We start from the raw sequence: 21,146 nt of genomic DNA, 5'->3' as shown, positions 1-21,146 counted from the left end.
GATCTAGTTTTGCGAAATTTATTGATCAACTTCAAAAATTCATTATGATGTGGTAGATATGTATCAGGATACCTTTCCATATACATATTTTGCACTTTTCCCATATATTCCCCTCCACTTTGAGAAACTTGTTCCACCAAAAACAGAGAAGCTTGGAGTAATGAAATAATGTTGGTGCATTCTTGAGATTGGCTGACAATGAGTAGTTTTGTGAGGATTGGGCAGTGAGGTGGAAAGAGAGGGGAAATAAGAAAAGAGAATAAATGGTTATTGTCGACATGTATAGGGTCGTGTAGGACATGAATACTGTAGTAATATAAACACCTAGAAAGGAAGAAAGAGAAGTTTTACCCTGTGTAGTGTAGGTGCATAGTGACTTTTCCTCACTCAATATACAACCTCTGACAATAAAGTTCGGTGAATGATCCTGAATATCGAAAGTAGACGGAATTCTTAATGAAACATACCTTACTGTCCTTCGAAGTAGTTCCCTCCCATGGCTATGCACCATTGAGAACGGCTGTACATGTCCTGGAAACTTTTAGAAAAGTCTTCTTTCGGGATGGTGTTCAAGACCCTCGTCACGTTCCGTTGGATGTCCGGAAAATCCTCAAATCTCTGACCTTTCAAAGCAATTTTGAGGCGTGGGAAGAGAAAGAAATCTGGAGGATTCAGATCCAAATTTTTTGCAATGCATTGCTACAGAGGATGAGAGCTGGTGTGTGAGGTACAACCCTGAAACGAAACGCCAAAGCATGGAATGGCGTTCTCCTGCATCACCCCGTCGGAAGAAGGTCAAGGCATAAAAATCACGCATCAAGACGATGCTTATCACTTTCTTTGACAGTGATGGCATGATCCAAAAGGAATTCCTGCCGGAGGGAACAACAATTTTTCCACCTTGGCCTTCTTCCGATGGGGTGATGCAGGAGAACGCCATTCCATGCTTTGGCGTTTCGTTGCAGGGTTGTACCTCACACACCAGCTCTCATCCTCTGTAGCAATGCATTGCAAGAAATTTGGATCTGAATCCTCCAGATTTCTTTCTCTTCCCACGCCTCAAAATCACTTTGAAAGGTCAGAGATTTGAGTATTTTCCGGACATCCAACGGAACGTGACAAGGATCTTGAACACCATCCCGAAAGAAGACTTTTCTAAAAGTTTCCAGGACATGTACAGCCGTTCTCAATGGTGCATAGCCATGGGAGGGAACTACTTCGAAGGACAGTAAGGTAGGTTTCATTAAGAATTCGTTTACTTTCGATATTCAGGATCATTCACCGAACTTTATTGTCAGAGGTTGTAAGTGGCCTGTCTAAAAAGTATCCAACTGTATGCCAGGAAATGAAAGTCTGGTGTGGTTCACATCCTAATTCCCTTCAAAGTAGCCCCTTTGGGATTTCACACACTTAACACAACAAGCCTGCCATTGCTAGAAGCACTCTTGGAATGTCTCAACTCTGCCATCCTCTCGGCTCTCAAAACGGGAGCCTTTTAGTGGAGGTTTTTGCTTCGTGAACAACCATGGAGCCATGTCCATCATCATCATCATCTCCAGATATCACGGTATTGAGAAACTCTGCATCCCTGTGACAGTCTCCATTTGTCTTGTGCGACGTCATGTCAAAGTTCTCGCTGTTCCTGTGAAAGGCAGCTTGGACACAAGTTTTGCTGCTACCTTGTGCACGCCTAAATGCTCCCGCAAAATTGAATGCACAGAATCTTTGCTAATGCCAATGTCATCAGTATGGCTAGGATTTTCATGACTTAGCATATTTTTTTTTGGTAAGGGTGATGTGTTCCCTAAATATATAGAAATTCATATTGTGAAGAAAGTAATTGAATTAAGGTGCTTCTTAAGGGCATATTTGGCCATTTACATGATAAAGCATATTTTGATGGATATTTGGTCATATTCAGCATATTTTCGGCTTTTCAAGAAATACACACTCATTTTCCAAGTGGATTCGTTCTTACTCCCATGTTCATTCAAGGGGTTTTTTTTTTTTGGACTGCAGCAAAATACTTTTCATTTTTAATTGAAAATTTACAGAAAGTATTCGTTGTGCATTTCAATTCACCAGGGCCCATAAAGTGAACTAAAAAAAGTATGTATATGAAAATATTTCAGCATAAGTTAGATATTGATGTTTGAAACAGTCTAGTTATAACAGCATATTTTACTAATTATAGTACATATTTTGTAAAATTTTAGGTCATAAGAGCATATTTTATTTTGCAAATTTTGGTGATAAAAATCCTAGCGCTAGTCATCAGCAATTATCCTGACTGTCAAACGACGATCTTCCATTATCAACGACCTAACTTTTTCAACGTTTTCTGCATTCTGGCTTGTTGATGACCTCCCAGAATGCCGATCACTCTACGCCAATGTGTTGCCATTTTTGAAGCGACAGTCCTTTATTTATGTAGAAATTTTCAGCGATAGTAATAGTCCTTAATTTCTGTAACTCCCACGGCATCATCGCCAAACGCCTTTTGAATCTTGCAAATTGTTTCCGTTTTCGTCTTCCGAAGCTTTGGGCAAAACTTGCAGTATCTCTGCTCCATGCATTCCATCATCCTAGCGAACATGGAAATGCGACATTACACTCACTCGCCAGCTGCCTCTCATCTACTGACGGGTCCGACACCCCCAGTAACATGCGTGCATGTGCATGAAGGTTTCCTTCACCTCTGTGCAGTGTGTAGCCAACCTACCATAGATATTTTCCGTGGAATAAGAAATAGTCTGATACTTTTTAGACAGGCCACGTATTTGTATTACTATGAGGTTTGACACACATTGGTCTTGTGATGACATAGTGGTAACATCATTGCTCAGTAATCAAGAAATCCATAGTTCGATATCGAGTGGATGCACATCATTCAGAGTCCACTTTAGTAAACTGTAGATCCAGTTCTGATCTGTGCCCATCCATGCATAAAGTAGACTTCAAACAGAACTAAAAGCAATTAAACACATGTACTGCGATTTCATTGGTTCTCACATAAGCTACTGTTTAATATGTTGCTGATAAATAGATAATTGATATGATTGAATACTTAAGACAAAGTATACAAGTAATATTATGAGAAAACATTTTGTAGCTAATGAATGCTTTTTACAACTACTTAATTTTTTGAACTTACTTTACATATTTTAAGCTGGGCAAGTGTTTTAGGTTTCCATGGTTTCCTCTTTAACATGGTTGTAAATGAAAAGCATGTTAACAATATGTAAGAGAGGTGTTTAATGTATTATTGGTGAAGATTCTGGAATTACTTCCTTTCTGAGGAGTGTATCATGTTTATGAGAACCCATAATCATAAAATATAAATTTGTTTTAGATGTGCATGTTACATTTACCCATTTTTATGATAATACTTACACACTTCATCAATTTAAAATTTCTCTGAATAGTTATGAACTTAAGGAGAAAAAACAGTTTCTATCATAGCTTTTCCAGTTTACTTTACTAAGAGTTTTCCTCTTAAATATTATTTTATTCATTTATACATTTACTGTAAAAAATTCATGCATGCGGCATCCGCATTGAACTTTGTACCCTCCTCCCCCCTTCACTAAATAAAAAATATTTCTGCACATTTGTACCTTCAGTAAAAAAAGTACCTGGAATTTGGCTGGTAAAAGTCCCACATTGGAGGTATCAAGAATTCATTTTGTCCGTAGGATGGCAGTACTGTACTGAATGACCACGCAGAGGGATAGAGTAATCTATCCATCAGTTTGTGCACAGCAGTTGTTTATGTTACTTGTATTGAGGAGTGTCCTGCGATTTGGAGAATGGAGACAAATATCGAGCAAAGAATTTTTTTGAAATTTTGTGTTGCCAATGGACTGTCGTGTGCTGAATCGTTTAAAATGCTACAAAAGATCTTTGGTGATTCGTGTCTGTTGACACAAGCATATGCATGGTACAAGGCTTTCAAAGAAGGCAGAGAAGTTGTTGCTGATTTGCCCCATTCTGGTCGACCTTCCACGTCGACGACTGACGAAAACATCGGAAAAATCAGGACAATGGCAATCATCATAACTGGTGATGAGACATGGTGTATGAGTATGACATGCAAACAGGTCAACAATCTTCGGAATGGCACTTCGAAAATGAACCAAAACCCAAAACTCCATGCCAAAGTTGCTCAAAAATTAAGGTCATGCTCATTGTTTTCTTTGATTATTGTGGTGTTGTGCACTCAGAATTCTTTCCAGCGGTACAAACTGCGAATAAAGAGTTTCATGTGACCATTATGAGGTGTCTGCGTGATAATGTTTGCCGGAAAAGACCAGAGTTATGGAAAAACAATTCTTGGATTTTGCACCACGATAATGCGTCGTCGCACACGTCGACTCTTGTTCGTGAGTTTTTGGCCAAAAGCTCAACACATGTGCTCGTGCAAGCCCTATATTCTCCAGATATGGCTCTGTGTGATTTTTTTCTCCTTCCACGACTCGAAAGTACCACTTTGGGGAAGTCGTTTTGAATCAATTGAATCCATTAACCATTTTGGGGCGGGGCCTATAGATGTCAGAAGTAACTCAAGGACGGATGACGAATATTTTGTGAAACAAATATTTTGGTAATAAAAGTTTAATAAACAGGAAACCGAATTAAAAAAACTCACGGAATGTTTTTGGGTTTATTCTCCAAGCTTTCACCTCACATCTGCCGTCATCGCTGAGTAGACTCTGACGTCATCCTCGTGTCGCCAGGCTAATTGTTGTGCTGTCGTATTCGCCTTTATATAACTTGGGGCAATCAGCGACCAGTGGTGGTTTGCCCAGATCGATGAGTTCTACCGAATGGGAGCTAGCCAAACTTTGAAAAAAAAAAAATGAAATTTCTCTGTCTGTTTCTTCCAAAAATGGGTACACATCGACGACATGTTTACCTTACCGAATGAAAGCCTTGGAAATTCTGAATAAAACTAGTCTTCATTGGCATTTATCGTGTTATTTCAACTTTTTTTAAAAAAACATTTTCCAAAATGTTACATTTTGCTTAAAATGAGCCCCGTCCTTGGGGTATTTCCATGGATGACGAATATTTCGTCATCTGCCTCGAAAGGGTTAAAGGAAATTCGCAGAAGGAACTCAGGGCGATACCATCTTCTCCATTTGAAAAGTGTTTTGAAGACTGGGTTAAGTGTTGGCATGTGTGTGTTGCATCTGATGGGGCCTATTTTGAAGGCCACAAAATAAATGTTGTTGATTAACCACATATTTTGAGTTATATTCACAAATTCCGGGTACTTTTTGTACGTAATAGTATATGCATGGAAAGAAAGGCATCCAAAGAGTGGGTAAATGAAATGAAAGAAAATGGTAAACACTACCGTTCAAAATAACCATTTATATATTTTGTAGCTTTTAAACATGTTCACTGGAGAAAATATAAAGACTGCATCGTACTGCACTGTAGCTAGATGACGGGAGAAGATGGGAACAGGCATTAAACAAAAGGCTCTTTCTCCATTGTTTAGCTCTTGCTGGATCGTGGGTGGGATGGAAAATGTCGGAAATGTGTGGCTGGAATCAGGGGGTGGGCATAGGTTGCATTACACTGGGAAAGATCCTACATATCAGTTATGGATGCTACCATAGCCCCCTGACTCAACCTGGCTGCTGAGTAATTTGAAATATTTATGAAAAACACAGGTTTTATGTAGTGCATTCCCCTCCACCTTGTTTATTGCTGCTTGATTGATATTCACCTAAGTCTTCTCCACATTCAACACCTTCTTATTGTTTATTGTGATAATCTTACTTTTGTGTGTGTTGTTTGTTTGTTCATTTACTGCATGAAAAAATTGTAAGCATTGAAGAACTTACAATTTAGATTGATCTTTTGTTTTGTGTTTTACACCAACTTTATGCTCAAATAGGTTAATTGGACTTGACCTACAATTTGAAGTGGGATCTGAACTGCTGTGCCATGTTTTTCCATAGGGGTTCGAACCCAGACCCTTTCATTACTATGCAACAGCATTGAATGAATGAATGAGTTAAGATTTTTGGGTACTTTGCAACCTTCAAAGTACATGAAAAAATCCTTTTATCCAAATTCCTTGCTTTAAAGTTGAGAAACGTTAAAAAATGTAGTGTTGTAAAGACATCTGCATAGGACATACACAACACGTTAACATGGCAAGGAGATTGATTTGGATTGATTTTGTGTTTCAAGTCCATTTTATGCACAGTAAGGCTAGTCGGGACTGGACCTATAGTTTAAAGTGGAATCTGAGCTTCCACCAGGTATCGAACCTGGGACCCCTTGACTACAAAGTAAAGCTCTATGCCATCGGGGAGGCCCAAAATGGTAAGGAGAGACTTAAGAACTTCCTTGTAGCATGAGAGGCTCATTCTTCTCAAAAAGCTAAAAACATTTGTTACAACATGAGCTGGAGATGCTTCCGCATTGTAACACTTTGCAGGATCTATGATACTGTATTATTAGAAGCATGCATATTTGGTTTTTGACGAAACAGAGAATGTGAAATAACACTGTAATGCTCATTCATCCTGCACCGTGGCTGTGTGGTCTAAGTCTAAGGTGTCATGCTTTGGGCTCCGGCTCCGGGAAGCGTACAGGTTCGACTCCCCTGGAGGAAAATGTAACAACTTTTCTCCTGAGATTTCGGCCTCTATATGGGAGCGGTGGCCACCCACCATCGTGAGGAAATTGGGGAGCTACGAATGAGTAGCGTAGCCTGGTCATGAGAACCTACAACAAAAACTGGGGGTTCGTCGTGCTGACCACATGTCACCTAGTAACTGGTTTGATGATCACCCAGGTGAGCAAGTGAGTAGCTGGGAGTAAGGCTGGCAGTCTGTAGGTAGGACCGGGGTGGGCTCTTCTGCCAGGGTTATTATTATTATTAATGTTCATTGTTCTTGAAGGCCGCGGTGGCTCAGTCGGTAACGCGTCTGACTACCATGCTAAAGGTCCTGGGTTCGATCCCCGGCTTGTTCAAATCCGGGAACTTTTCTAACGGTGGAAGCGGCCCCGGTGCCCACCCAGCGTCGAATAACATGGGTACCTGGGGGAAACCCTGGGGGTTAAAGGCAGTCAGGGGCGTGATGCTGATCACATCACCCCCACTCACGACCGGAACAAGAAAGTATGGGGCATTACCCCCACACCCCCTATACGCCTTCATGGCATGGTGCTATGCACAGGTGAACACTTTACCTTTTTTTATCATGTATTTGAAAGGTGTGAGGTGCATTTTCCTACTATGTTTTGTACAAAATGATGCGAAATGAACTGATGAATGCAAAATATACATTTCTACACAAAATTTCGAGTGAACTTGTGCTCGAAGACTGAGAGCTATGCAGATACATGGAAAATTATTTCTGCTGTAAATATTTGAGAACCAAAAAATGGCTCCTTTACACAGGAATACACTTAATAGTCTGATAACTACATAAATAAGCTATTAGAAGGGAAGTGTTTATTTTGTGTAATAAGTATAGTTTTAATTTTAAATCAAATTTCATGTTTTATTCACCATTTTAACACTGAAATGTCATTTTATATACCACTTTTAATCCTGAAATGTGTTCAAGTTTGAATTATCCTGAGAGCTATGCAGATACATGGAAAATTATTTCTGCTGTAAATATTTGAGAACCAAAAAATGGCTCATTTACACAGGAATACACTTAATAGTCTGATAACTACATAAATAAGCTATTAGAAGGGAAGTGTTTATTTTGTGTAATAAGTATAGTTTTAATTTTAAATCAAATTTCATGTTTTATTCACCATTTTAACACTGAAATGTCATTTTATATACCACTTTTAATCCTGAAATGTGCTCAATTTTAGTACCGATATCTTGATATTTTATTCACCATATGTACTCACTATGTACAAGCTCGTATTATCTTCATATTATCTTCACCATTAGCCACGTTTCAAGCAGAAAAGTGAAGTAAAATAAACAAAATCAATCATTAGAGGAGTAAATTATAATTTCCTATAACACATTTGTGGCTGCGGTGGCTCAGTCGGTAACGCGTCTGACTACCATGCTTAAGGTCCCAGGTTCGATCCCCGGCCGGTTCAAATCCGGGAACTTTTCTAACGGTGGAAGCGGCTCCGGTATCCACCCAGCGTCGAATAACATGGGTACCTGGGGGAAACCCTGGGGGGTAAAGACGGTCAGGGGCATGATGCTGATCACATCACCCCCACTCACGACCGGATCAAGAAAGTGTGGGGCGTTACCCCCACACCCCCTATACGCCTTCATGGCGTGGTGCTATGCACAGGGGAACACTTTACCTTTTACTTTAACTTTTTTATAACACATTTGCTTCATTTTGAATTAACCTACAATTCCTTTTACACAGAAACTTTATGAACAACCTATATATATATATATATATATATATATATATATATACATACACACACACACACACACACACACACACACACACACACACACACACACACACACACACACACACGAGGGGGTTCCCCCCCAAAAAATGGAATAACGCTGCGCTGGGCGTTAGTACGAATTTTTCCCGCCAGGCAAGCGTCGAGCAACTCGTTGTGAGTTCAGTGCACCTAGTGGCTTCGCCGGGGAAGGTTGTCTCTGGTCACAGTGATTTTTTTCGTAAAAGCAGTTTCGCTCGCACCTTTTTTTTGTGATGGCCGATGTAAGAGAACAGCGTGCGGCTGTGAAATTTTGTTTCCTGCTCGGGAAGAATGCCGCAGAAACGGTTGTGATGTTGAACGCAGCTTACAAGGACAGTGCTATGGGGAAAACTCAAGTGTACGAGTGGTTTTCTCGCTTCAAGAAAGGTGACACGGCGATTGATGACAAACCCCATTCTGGACGTCTGTCAACTTCTAGAACGGACTAAAATGTCGATAAAAGTCGTGAACTTGTGCTCGAAGACTGACGACGGACCATTGAAGAGCCGGGGAAGTTATCCGGACTATCTTGGAGCTCGGTTCAGCGAATTTTAACGGAAGATTTGGGAATGAGAAGGGTCGCTGCGAAATTTGTGCCTTGGAATCTGAGTGACCAGCAAAAAGAGTGTCGAGTGAAAACATGCCGTGCTTTGAAAGAAGAGCGCCGAGCGCAAGTTTTTGGCAAAAAATAGCATGACTCTCTTGCCCCATGCCCCTTACTCACCTGACCTCGCTCCGTGCGACTTTTTTTTTCTTTTCCCGAATGAAGAGGGACATGAAGGGTCAGCGATTTGACGACGTAAACGAGGTGAAGGAAAAAACGAGGAAGGAGCTGTCAGCCGTCACAACAGATGAGTTTAAAAAATGTTTTCAAGAATGGAATTACAGATTGGACAAATGTATTAAGTGTCATGGAGAGTACTTTAAAGGTGATAAGGTTGTTTTGAAAAAAAAAATTTGGCTTTTTTTTAAAAAAAAATCTAGTTTCTTTTGGGTACACCCTCGTATGTTGTTATAAAAATCATATTGGCACAAGGCATGAATTAAGCATTATTATGTGCATGAATTTAAACAATCTTCTAAGTGTTCAAAATACACTGTCATTAAAAGTCAGAATTTGTTTTTCTTTTCTTTTATTGTACTGAAATCAGAGCTGTGAATGAGATACAACAAATGATTTACTTATTGGCATCATGCTTGTTTGCAGTTACATTTATTACCGTGATTATTCCTTAGCTGTGCCCGGTGCTGCTTTTGTTGTTCTTTGCACATGCAGCGTTCTTTGTCCTCAGTTGGTGGTTCTACTTGTGCTTCTGCTTCTGCTTGTGGTGGTGCTGGTAGAGATGCCATAGCTATTGCTGCTATTGTTGGTGGGGGCAGAGTAAAAGTGTTGTTGTTCATGACAATTGGATTTGGTATTCGTGGAGGAATTAGAAATGGGTTCCTGTATAAATTTCAAAGTTGCAGCTTTTAAAATTAGCAAAGCTCAGAAGTCTGAAAAGAAAATGAAAATAAAGCACAATGAGCAGTATAAGCAGAAAAGTAGGATAAATATTTGTATATTCACTACAATGTTACAGAATGTATGATTCCAAAATAGCTGCCCACTCTTATTTTTGACTTCTGAACTTTCAATTTTGAATCAACATGTTAAGAACGATTGTGAAGCTACAGTATTTTAACGTGAAAAGTTGCAGTTTCTGGTTTTGCAGACCAGGATTGCATAACTTAAATCTATCTAGCATACCTTGGTCCCCGTAAGGCTTTTGTCTACTTTTTTTTAACTTTGACTTTTGTTTTAACTTTGGCTTTTATGCACAGATAGGCTAATTGGGACTGGACATACAGTATAAAGTGGGATCCGAACCACTATGTGCCTCCACCAGGTATCAAACCTGGGATTTTGAAGTTTTAATTATATGCTAATCATTCACCCCCACCCTCAGTTTTGGTATCCCACAGAGTCTGCAAAAATACTTTGTCGTCCTTTTGTGGAGTCCAAATATCCTGCATATTATTCAAACAGCATAATTTTCATTTTATTTGTAACAACATTATGGAGAGAAATTGATTGTGATTAAGTGATTCTCTCATGTGAAATTATGATTACTTTAAAGCTAGACCCTGGTAGAGGAATATGGTGTAGTTCCGATGGAAAATGTACACAAGATTCATGAATATTCTGAACTATTTTAAATTGTTACAATTTTCAAGAATTGCTATTGCTTGGAATTGCAATTAGATATAAGCAATTAGCTTGTGCATTTAATTATTTTTTGTAACAGCTTCAAGAGTGTTAGGATTATAATCCACACTAATCTTAGTGTGATGTAGATTGTACCGTTTATACAGTCTTCACAATCCTGATAAATTAAAATTTATATAATTAGAGGTAACTCAAGATACATTGTCATAAATTCTTTCCAGTTGTCTATGGTATGACAGTGGTCATCTTGTGAATTAATTGTAACTTTTTTTTTTCTTTCTTTGGTAACCCTAGGTAAATCTCCTATTTACCATAACTAACTCCAAGCTTCCTAACACTTGCGGCAGTTGTTACATGCCTCCTCGCCTTGCTTCTGCTGCTGCTTTGGTTTCTCATCTCTGCACCCGCAGCACGCCTTCTTCTTCCCTGCAGCCGGTTGCGCTTCTGAAGTTCTTTTGCCCGTTCCTGTTCCAGGTGTGGTGTCTACTTTGTCGCACTTGTCACTCATGGTGAACACTTGGTTTCCTTGTACAATTCGGTGCCCGTGGTTGGTGAAATAACCAGTTGCTTTTGAGGATTTTGAGTGGCCTCTTTCACTATCTGCAAGATGATTTGGGTTTGTCAAAATCACCACAAATTCTGAAATAAAAGAAAAGGCAAAAAAAAGAAACTGAAAACCATTGCATCCAGGATTTTATGTTATGTAATGCGGAAATTATATGGACAATAATATCAGTGAACATAACTCTGACCTTAGCTCTTGTGTAACCGATGGTTATGACTCTCATCTTTTGTGCTAGTGGTTCTGAGTTCGAATACTGGTGGAAGCTCCAAAATTTTGGTGTCGTGAGAACAGTTAAAGATCTACTTGGAAGTGATAGTAGAAAAAAATAATCTTCAAAGCCTACATCATCTCCAGTGGAACATGTCACTCAACGAAATACTGATTGGCAGACTTTGACCCTCAACATGCTGTTTGTACCACAGGGCTTTTTCTTAGCTCTAACCTTACCTAAGTAGTTCATGTTTTCCCCTTCAGTCTCTCCAAAGTAATTGATACTTTAGAACCTTTAAAAGACAAGGACACTTCTTGTCCTTTTCCTTCCATTCTATAACTAGTATTATTAAGTCAGTAAACTAACAAACTAGCCTTCTTAAACCCGAAGGTTTATGGCTGCAGCAACACAAGCCTTCCACCTATCCTGGGCAAGATCAATCCAATCGTTTCCATCCTTACCGATTTTCTTTAGGTCCATCTCAACGTCATCCCTCCATCTTCGTCTTGGTCTTCCTACACTTCTCTTACCATCAGGTTTCCCAACAAGAAACTCTTCTTTGCTCTCCCATTCGTGCCACATGGCCTGCCCATCTAAGTCATCTTGATTTAATTATTCTAATAATATTCGGACAGTTAAAGTTATGAAGTCAGTCATTGGACCAATGCTTTCGAGGATGGCAACACTTTACATCCAGCCTATGGTGATGTCATTCTAGCACATTTGAGTTTTTTTTTAAAAAAAAAAGTCCACTTTATGCACAGAAGTGCTTATCGGCACTGGACCTACAGTTTAAAGTGGGATCCAAACCATTATGTGCCTTCACTGGGTATCGAACCCAGTACCTCTTGATTACAAGGTGATGATGCTACCACGACACCATCGAGGAGGCTCCAGATGCAAGAACATGTTCTCGGGATATCTGCCAGGTTAAGTCAGCATTTCCTAACAACGTTTCGAAAATACATACAGCTCTTCTCAGTGGGAAATTGCACGATTCCCTGATCAGTAGAGGCACATATTTTTGGTAAATAAAAAAAGCAAAATTTCGGTACAAAAACAGAGTAAATTTCTGTAAATAAAATAAAATTTTGTTGTTATAACAGTGAAAAAGCGGTATATAGAATGACATTTTGGTTTTAAAAATGTGAATATATTCCAAAATTTGATTTTTAAAACCGTACTTACTACACAAAATAAACATATCACTTCTAATAGCACATTTATATCATTACCAGAATATTAAGTTTATTCCTGTACAAAGGGGTCCATTTTTGCTTCTAAAATATTTACAGCAGAATTTTCCGTGAATTGCATAACTCACAGGATAATTCTGACTTCAGGAAATATCGCATTGGTAAATATACTCTAAATTCCACGTTTAAGAGTCTATTTCACATTTTGCAGTTCATTTCGCATTATGTGGTGACAAAACAGGTAGGAAAATGCACCTCACACCTTTCAGAAACATGAAAAATTAACATTACAATGTGTTATTTCACATTTCGTATTTTTGTCAAAAACGAAATATGCATGCCTCTGCTGATCAGCAACACATCATTTCCTGATGAAAAAAACTTTTTCTTTTTTATGATATGACTAATATAAAACTTACTTTAAAGTTAAAACTGTATCATTTTTCCATTTTAAGTTACCGTGGTTTCAGTGAATACATTGGAAGCATTTGTCATTATTGTGCATTAATTATTTCCACAATAGAGAAAATGACACGAGACTAAAGAAAATTATTCATGAAGAATGTAAATATATTGAATTGTTTTCCTTATATGGTGAGACTTCTTTCATATTGGAAAAATTATTATCACCACACTTTTAGTCAGAAATTAAACTTATTTCTGTCACTTCCATTGTTGTTGGCGATTTGGTAATCATATCTTTAACAACAACAGCTGCTGAGGCCAAATATGACACTAGTTTAAAACTGTGAATGGCATCTAATGCCAGATATCTTAAAATTCATTATTAGTTTATTTATTATTATTATTATTATTATTTAAAAATCAGTCACTTTAGGAATTAAAAAGTTGAGATTTGAAATCCAGATCTTAGAAGAACCATTTTCAAAACCATTTTTACATGGTGCACAACACTTATTACAGTCATTTCTTTTTAATTATGTGTAGCATAATATAGATGTGTTTGTAAGCCCTCACAGAGTCCATGATGCATGTACGTAGGGGGAAGGGGAAACGGTTGGTTCTATCAGTCATTAAAGATCCTTTGATCTATCATCATAGGGTAACCAGATCACCATAAGGGACATAATGTTCCAAAATGTAAGACTTTAAATCAAAATGTAGGACACAAAACAATCTGAATAAACAATACACATTTCTAGAACAAGTTAGAAAGTAATTTAAAATTAACACTTTTCAACTTTAAAAAATATGATTTCGTAATGAATTCTTAAATGGAAAATTTCCAAATTTGCAATCAGTACTAACCAATACCCCTCTTTTTAACCCATGTTTTAACTGGTACTTCTCAGAGGAGTCAATTTTTATAAAACTTTCAGGTTTAGCCAAATGTGTATTTATGAGAGACTGAAGAGACTGAACAGTAAAACTCTTTGAAACTATACTGAACCAATACCAAACTTTTTACTTACTTTTATTAAAAAAAATATATATATATATATATCTTGAGTCTGTTTTGCTGATGCATGGGCGTAACTTGGGGGGGGGGGGGGCAGAATCGAACTTGGGTCAAAAAATGGGGTGGGAGGGGCAAATGGCATTTGGGGGCTAACTTTATGGGGACAGGATCGAACTTGGAGCCTAACTTTGGCAGGCAGAATCGGAAAATTTTCATCTCATAAAATTTGAGATGTTATTTTAAGTCTCAACTTTATGCACAGATAACCATCCCCTAAAAAGGCATCCAGAACTATTTTCCTATATAACTGTTACATTTGAGAAATAAAAAATAATAGTCTTTATATCAACGTTGAGATGGACCTAAAGGAAATCGGTAGAGATGGAAAAGAGTATATAGATCTTGCTCAAGATAGGGACAGATGGAAGGCCTGTGTTGCTGCAGCCATGAACCTTCGGGTTTAAGAAGGCTAGAGAGTTAGTTAGTTAGTTTATATCTCTGTTCTACAGGCGGCAGGAGATTAAAAATTAGTAAATCTGGATTGGAAGGGGGGCGGGGGGCCAAGTGCCCTCCCTTGCTACTGCCAAGTTACGCGTATGTGCTGATGCTAATGAAAGTACTCTCTCAACTTTTGCATTATGACCTGGAAAGGTAGCATGAAATTGTTACAGAAGTTTCATCTGGGATAGTTTTTAGTTCACTATACACCCTGCTTAACAATTCATTGAATAGGAATTGGAAACACCTTGTTCCATCAGTATAAATCCCAAAGCTAGAATTTCCACCCAGGCACTGAACAGTGACATCATCAGAATGTGGCCCCGAAACTTTGTTCATTCATTTCTTCAGTTTTTGTTCTAGCAGGACAAACTTTTATTTTATTTTCGGGCAATTACTGGATCAAAATAAATTTGGGAGTAACTTGCATGATTTCTTTGTTCAAATGAAACACGTATTTTTCTAATTAATATTATGTGACACTTAAAATGTAGGACATTTATGATATTTTTCAAATTCCTCCCGGACGCCAGACATAAGGCTAAAATGTAGGACATGTCCGGGAAAAACCGGATGTCTGGTAACCCTATATCATCATCATCATCCTACGCTGTTTCCTTCCTCCTTTGATCTAATCATTGGCAATTTCAATCGGTTTTCACTCATCAGTTGTCTGTCCAACCTTCAGGATCATTCTTGCCTCCTAGATGTGAAGCAAAGTTTGGGCCTCCACCATGTCAGTTAATTTGTCATAACTAGATCTTGGATTTTTAGGTTCTAAAAACTTTGCTTTTAGGTTCCTGAAATACATCCTAAAAATCCTAAAATAGGTTCTAAAATAATTAAATGAGACTCAAAAATCCTGAAATAGGTTCCAATAAACTTAAAATGGTTCAAAATTCCTGAAAAGTACTGATTGGGCATAATTGTTAAAAATAGAATTTCAAAAGAATTGGAAGAAATTTTAATGGGGATATAAGGGTGTCTCAAAAATATGGGACATTTTGAAATTGAAAATAAAAGAAGAAGAACTTCGAAGCAAATGTATTCATGGAGATGAATAGTACAGGGTGTGCAATTAATTGTAAACATGTTATTCATTCACAAGATGGCCTTCATATTTTGAATATAACGCCAAGAAGATGGCTACCATTTGTGCATACACATTCCTGAAGTTGTCGGCGAACGTTGTGCATTGCTCGATGTGACATGTCCACAGGAATCTGGTTGATTTCCTCACGGATCCGTGTCTTCAGTTCTGCAATTGTTGCTAGTCGATGTTCATACACCTTTGTCTTTAGGTAGCCCCACAAAAAGAAAATCACAGACCGTGAGATCTGGGGATCTCGGGGGGCCATGGGATGTCACCAAATCGCAAAATCACTCGATGGCCAAACAACTGTCTTAATGCTGCAATTGATTGGCGAGTTGGGTGTGATGTTGCCCCGTCTTGTTGAAACCAGGCATTGTCACGAATGTCTGGAAATCGATTTAGTTCCTGAGCAACAACATTTTTCACCTATCAACATAACGTTGGGAATTGACGGTCACTGGCTTACCATCACGATCTTCAAAAAATTAAAGGCCCATGATGCCAGATGATGACAACTTCATTCAGTATACATGGGTTTTCAAGGACCCAATATCGGAAATTTTGCTTATTAACGAAGCCATTGAGATGAAAATGGGCCTTGTCTGACGCTTTCCCTGATCGTTTGCTTTCAATTTCTGGACAATCTGAACATTTGTACGGATGGAACTTTTGGTCACACTTCATTATTCTATGCACACTTGACCTATGCAGCCGCAGAGACGCTACCTGGCGCCGAACAGAGCATTGTGGACTTCTCTTGATGGCAGTCTGAACAGCCTGTATGTTCTCCTGTGTTCGGGCACTGCGAGGTCATTCTGTTTGTTTCTGCTTCAAGGTTGAACCTGTTTCCTCGAATTTTCGTACGCAACTTGTGCATGCTGTTGCAGTTGATAATGTTGCCGAAATTCTCGATGTACAGCACTGACGCTGTCGTTATTTTTATAATATGCTTTCACAGCATATGCACACTGTACACCACTCCACTGCTCCATGATAACTGAATGGCATTGCACCTACTTCATGCTTTGTACGTTACATGGCACCACATTCCTTGCAGTGTTGCCAAGTTACGTTTTCAAAAATTCCATATTTTTGAGACACCCTTTATAAACACCAAATATTAATTTTCTAACCAAATTTTCATTTCTGTGTATCATTTTCAAAATAATTCACAAATTATTGTAATACTAATACTTGTGCTGTTATCAAAAGTTACTTGTTGATATGAAAAATTAATTATGTATAATATCCTGCACAATACATAATAGTCTTAAAATTTGCCTTTTTTCTGTGAGGATCATCTTATGTGCTGAAAATGATCTTTGAACAGTAACATAATCAGTGGTGCAAATTTGAATGCTGAAACGTTATTTCCCAAGGGGTGAATGCCACAATGCACCAAAAGTGAGCAAGACTACAAGCATCAGAAGTCTGCCCTTTGGATTGTGCAGGCAGTAGCATGCCCAAAGGGTGGAGGTGGGGGGGGGGGAGCCTGGTGGAAGTCATAATCCCTCCCTTTGGCCCAGTATTCATAAAAAGTGAATGCCGAAGGCAGAAAAAGATGGCAAAATGAGGACTGACTAAAAAAAGGATACCTATCCCCCCCCCCTTCCCCGAAAATCCTAGGGGCATTGCCGAAGGAGTAGTGGTAACTCCATCACATTTTAATCAAAGGGTCCCAGGTATAATACCCGGTGGAGGCACATGGTGGTTCGGATCCCACTTCAAACTCTACTTCCAGTTTCGATTAGCCTTTCTGTGCATAAAGTGGACTTCAAATATCAAAATCAAATCGAAAATTCTAGGCACGACACTGTGTACAGGGAATAGTGGCGCCAGGTATTTTGCTTTGTTTTGAGCTTTGAAAAAACATCGTGGACTTGGAAGATGGGAAATTGACAGAGAGTAAGTTTCAAACAAGTTAGTCCACAATTTTTCGTCACCAGACAGAACAAATACAGTGGAACCCTGATTTTATGTTCCAGGATTTTACATTTTCCTGCATTATACATTCAATCTTGACTGTCCCAACATAGCAAAATGTTACGAATTTCTCCTCGATTTTACATTTTCCCCCATTTTAAGATTTTCCAGCTTGGTCTCCTGAAAAACATAAAATCGAGGTTGCACTATATTTTTATGTGTAACATAAAAATACTGCAAAACCTTAAAAAATATGTAACGACCTAAAAGAAGTTTTAATGTAGGTGCAAAAAAGTACAATAAGTTCTAACAAGCAAAATAGGTTATTTTAGACACTATAAAACTTCCATCAATTCTAGAGCTTTTTCATGAAATACTGACATAACTTGTTATTTCTTATTTACTTGCTGAGGAAAAATAGGTTAAAAAAATAAAATCTAAGGTCTAATTATTACTGATCTAACACAAGATGTGGTGTTTCAAATGTTCACAACTGCACTCCTTCATCTTGTTTTATTTATTTTGGATGACAAGACCTTTTTTTTAGGGCCTCCCCAATGATGCACTCTTTGTCATCTTTAACTTGTAATTAAGGGGATTCCTGGTTCAATTCTTGGTTTGGATTCCACTTTGCATTGTAGGTCCATTCTCAATTAGTCTGTCTGTGCACAAAGTTGGCTTAAAAGACGATGTCTGACCTGTCCTCCCCCCAAATCCTGCATGGATGAATCATCTAGCCGGAGGGAAGTTGTCATGAGGGAACCCACGGTACACTTTACACTGGGCATCTGCAGGGAGAACGAGAACAACGCCGGTATTTAGGCCCAGGTTTGCAAACTGAGGACTACATCTCCACAGGACTGTGCACAGGTGGATGTTGCCCTGGCCTCAAATAGAAACTACCAGAATACTTCAAAATACTGATGACAAATTCTCTATTGAGTTGTCCACATCACACTGCCCCCATCCAATAATCTTTCCTTCGCACCTCCTCACTGTCTTCCTCATCCTAAAGTTTACAGACTTACATGTTGCTCTGGCATTCCTCTCCGGTCATTCCTTGACATCAGCCCAGAGGTACACTAATTCACTCTCTAGCCTTCTTAAACCCAAAGCTGCAACAACACAAGCTTTCCGTATGTCCCTATCCTGGGCAAAATCAATCCAACCTTTTCCATCCTTACTGATTTCCTTTAGGTCCATCTCAACGTTATCCCTCCATCTTCCTACAGGTCTCTTACCATCAGGTTTTCCAACAAGAATCCTGTAAACTCTTCTTTCCTCTCTCATTCGTGCCACATGTCCTGTCCACCTAACTCTTCTAGATTTAATTATTCTAATAATATATTTACATGAATACTGTATTTACGCATGTATAATGCGTGTGCGTATGTAATACACACCCTGGTTCTTGATGGGGAAAAGTCACAAACAATTATATCTTGTCTATAATACACAGTACAACCCAGTTTCAAGAAATTGCTTTCTTAGTTGTAGGTCATAAAACTGTTGCTATGCATATCAAGAGTGAATGACATCACACCTATTCAAAGAGTCACCTATTGCTATGTGGATCAAGAGGAGAATATCCTCTTGTGTAAACAATGTCACCAACCCCCCCCCTCTCCCTCCACTGTGTTTAGCATCCTAACTTTCACTCTTTTAAACCCTTATTTATTTTGTAATAGTAGAAAGCGAGATCAAAATTATGTTATGGATTTGCAGTTTCTATTATTTCTCGCCCAACAAATACCGCTGATACGCATTCCATGTGATGGGAGGTGTATGCTCGAATTCCGTCAGAGTGGCACTGCTTTTCTTGGGTGCCTCAGAACATTACATTTCAATGTGAAAAATCGTGAGAAATGGCCTTCAAACTTTTATATGTGGTTTTGTTCATTCCTTCTTTACTTTTTCTAAAAAAAAACCTTCAAAATATGTACCTTTTCCGTGACTAATGTAAAATTTATACGAGGCACATTCAGAACCCTCAAACTAGCAGTTTGCAGCACAAGATTTCTTCCATTAAGACATTTAAACACTCCAATTTTGCCAGTAATACATTTTAATTATTATTTTGTTTGTCCTTATCTTTCCTTTCTTCCAAAGTACTATAAAAATCAGAACGTTCCTTCATTTTGTGATGAGCTTATTTCAACCGCATTTCACATTAGTGTCGCTATCTTGAATGGAATACTGTTGCCATATTCAGAAACTGCAGGATTTAAGCTTTACAATGATATATAACATGATAGGGTTCCATAAACATGAAGAATCAATGTGTCACAAAATCATGGAATCACCCTGTATGGTTTCATGTTGGTTTTCCGCACCACAGTTTTTTGGGGCAAAAATTTTGGAAAAGGGTGCGCATTATACATGAGTAAATATGGTATATGTTTGCTCAATTTTAAAATTTCATGGCATGGTTGTCTTCAAGCTGTACAATGATTTTTCTCAAATATTGGAGTTCAAAAGTCATGCAATCCTATTTATGTAGGGGGTCCTTTGTTCAGTTCTGCAGTTGAGCCCCAAAGCTGAGAATGCTACCATCAAGTGGTAATGTGCAATTAGGAAAATGTTCTTATCCCATTCAACTGAACTCAAAAAACTGAAAAAAACTTTCTTCTTGATTGTAACATTTCATAACTTTCCCTGTTTGAAAATGAGTATGCAAGCGTAGAACTGTGGAAAGAGAATAGGCAGGACCACCTTTATATTCGTAGTCAACATAATTACTCCTTGGAACAAAGCTTTGTGTCCTTTCCTTCAATTATCTGTGTTGTGTTTCTACAACTTGTCTATGTAGAATAGTAGGCAAATAGAATATACTAAAATATCACATACCAAGTACTGAACAAAGCAGTGTTTATAGAGATGGACCGATATGATATTTTTGCCGATTCCAATAAAGTACCAATGCAAAATTTACTGATATAAACTTTCAAAACCTCCTTAATAAACGTATGTTACCAGGTGAAGTAAGTTTTTATATTTAGACATTAACTTAAAATAAAGTACAGGATGGGGATGATATGTTTATACTAGAGTTGAACAGATATCGATGCCGATTCCCACCGATACTGATACTTGGAAATTATAATAATTAAACGTTGTTCAAAATATTGATCAAAATTCTTGTGTGAATATTCTTCTCCGATTATATGCATCAATTAACCAAGAAATTTGCTTCAGAATATTCAAGAATTATATTAGTAGAGCCTGGAAGTTTGGCAAGATGCCTTTTTTTTTTTATCTACTGCATATACGAGGCTTGTCCGGAAAGTAAAGATACAAACACATTTGCACGTTAGGGAAAAAATGTGTACCAAAGTTGGTAACACTGGCAGTAACCGTGATCCATACAACGAGGATTAGGAGTGAGTCGTCAGTGCTGCGCTGAGTCTTGTGCGAGGAACACACGTTGGAAATGGCAGCGGCGATACCGAATCCCGCCAAGTGCGAAGTGCGCGACGTGATCAGGTTTTTGCAGGCACAAGGAAAGCGTCCATCGGATATCCACCTAGAAATTGTGACTGTGTACGGGAACGTAATGAATCGTCAAAATGTGGTGAAA

The 21,146-nt window shown here is 38.4% G+C and overlaps 1 protein-coding gene and 1 long non-coding RNA gene across 2 annotated transcripts in view; one reads left to right on the top strand and one right to left on the bottom strand.

Annotated features, from left to right (window-relative positions):
- The window catches only part of LOC145980755 (DNA repair protein XRCC1-like), a 104,002-nt gene that overhangs the window by 48,428 nt on the left and 34,428 nt on the right, over nucleotides 1-21,146 (top strand). The window lies entirely within an intron of this gene.
- LOC145980786 (uncharacterized) lies at nucleotides 9,589-13,138 on the bottom strand. The gene is made up of 3 exons (XR_014440885.1): nucleotides 13,055-13,138; nucleotides 10,975-11,302; nucleotides 9,589-9,951 (listed from the first exon to the last, which is right to left on the bottom strand). It is a non-coding gene; the product is annotated as an uncharacterized LOC145980786 (long non-coding RNA).

Source organism: Lepisma saccharinum, chromosome 28, assembly GCF_977018435.1.
Source record: "Lepisma saccharinum chromosome 28, izLepSacc3.1, whole genome shotgun sequence".
NCBI lineage: Eukaryota > Metazoa > Arthropoda > Insecta > Zygentoma > Lepismatidae > Lepisma > Lepisma saccharinum.
Note: the sequence above shows the minus strand (reverse complement) of the source record. Positions and strands in the feature narration are given on the sequence as shown.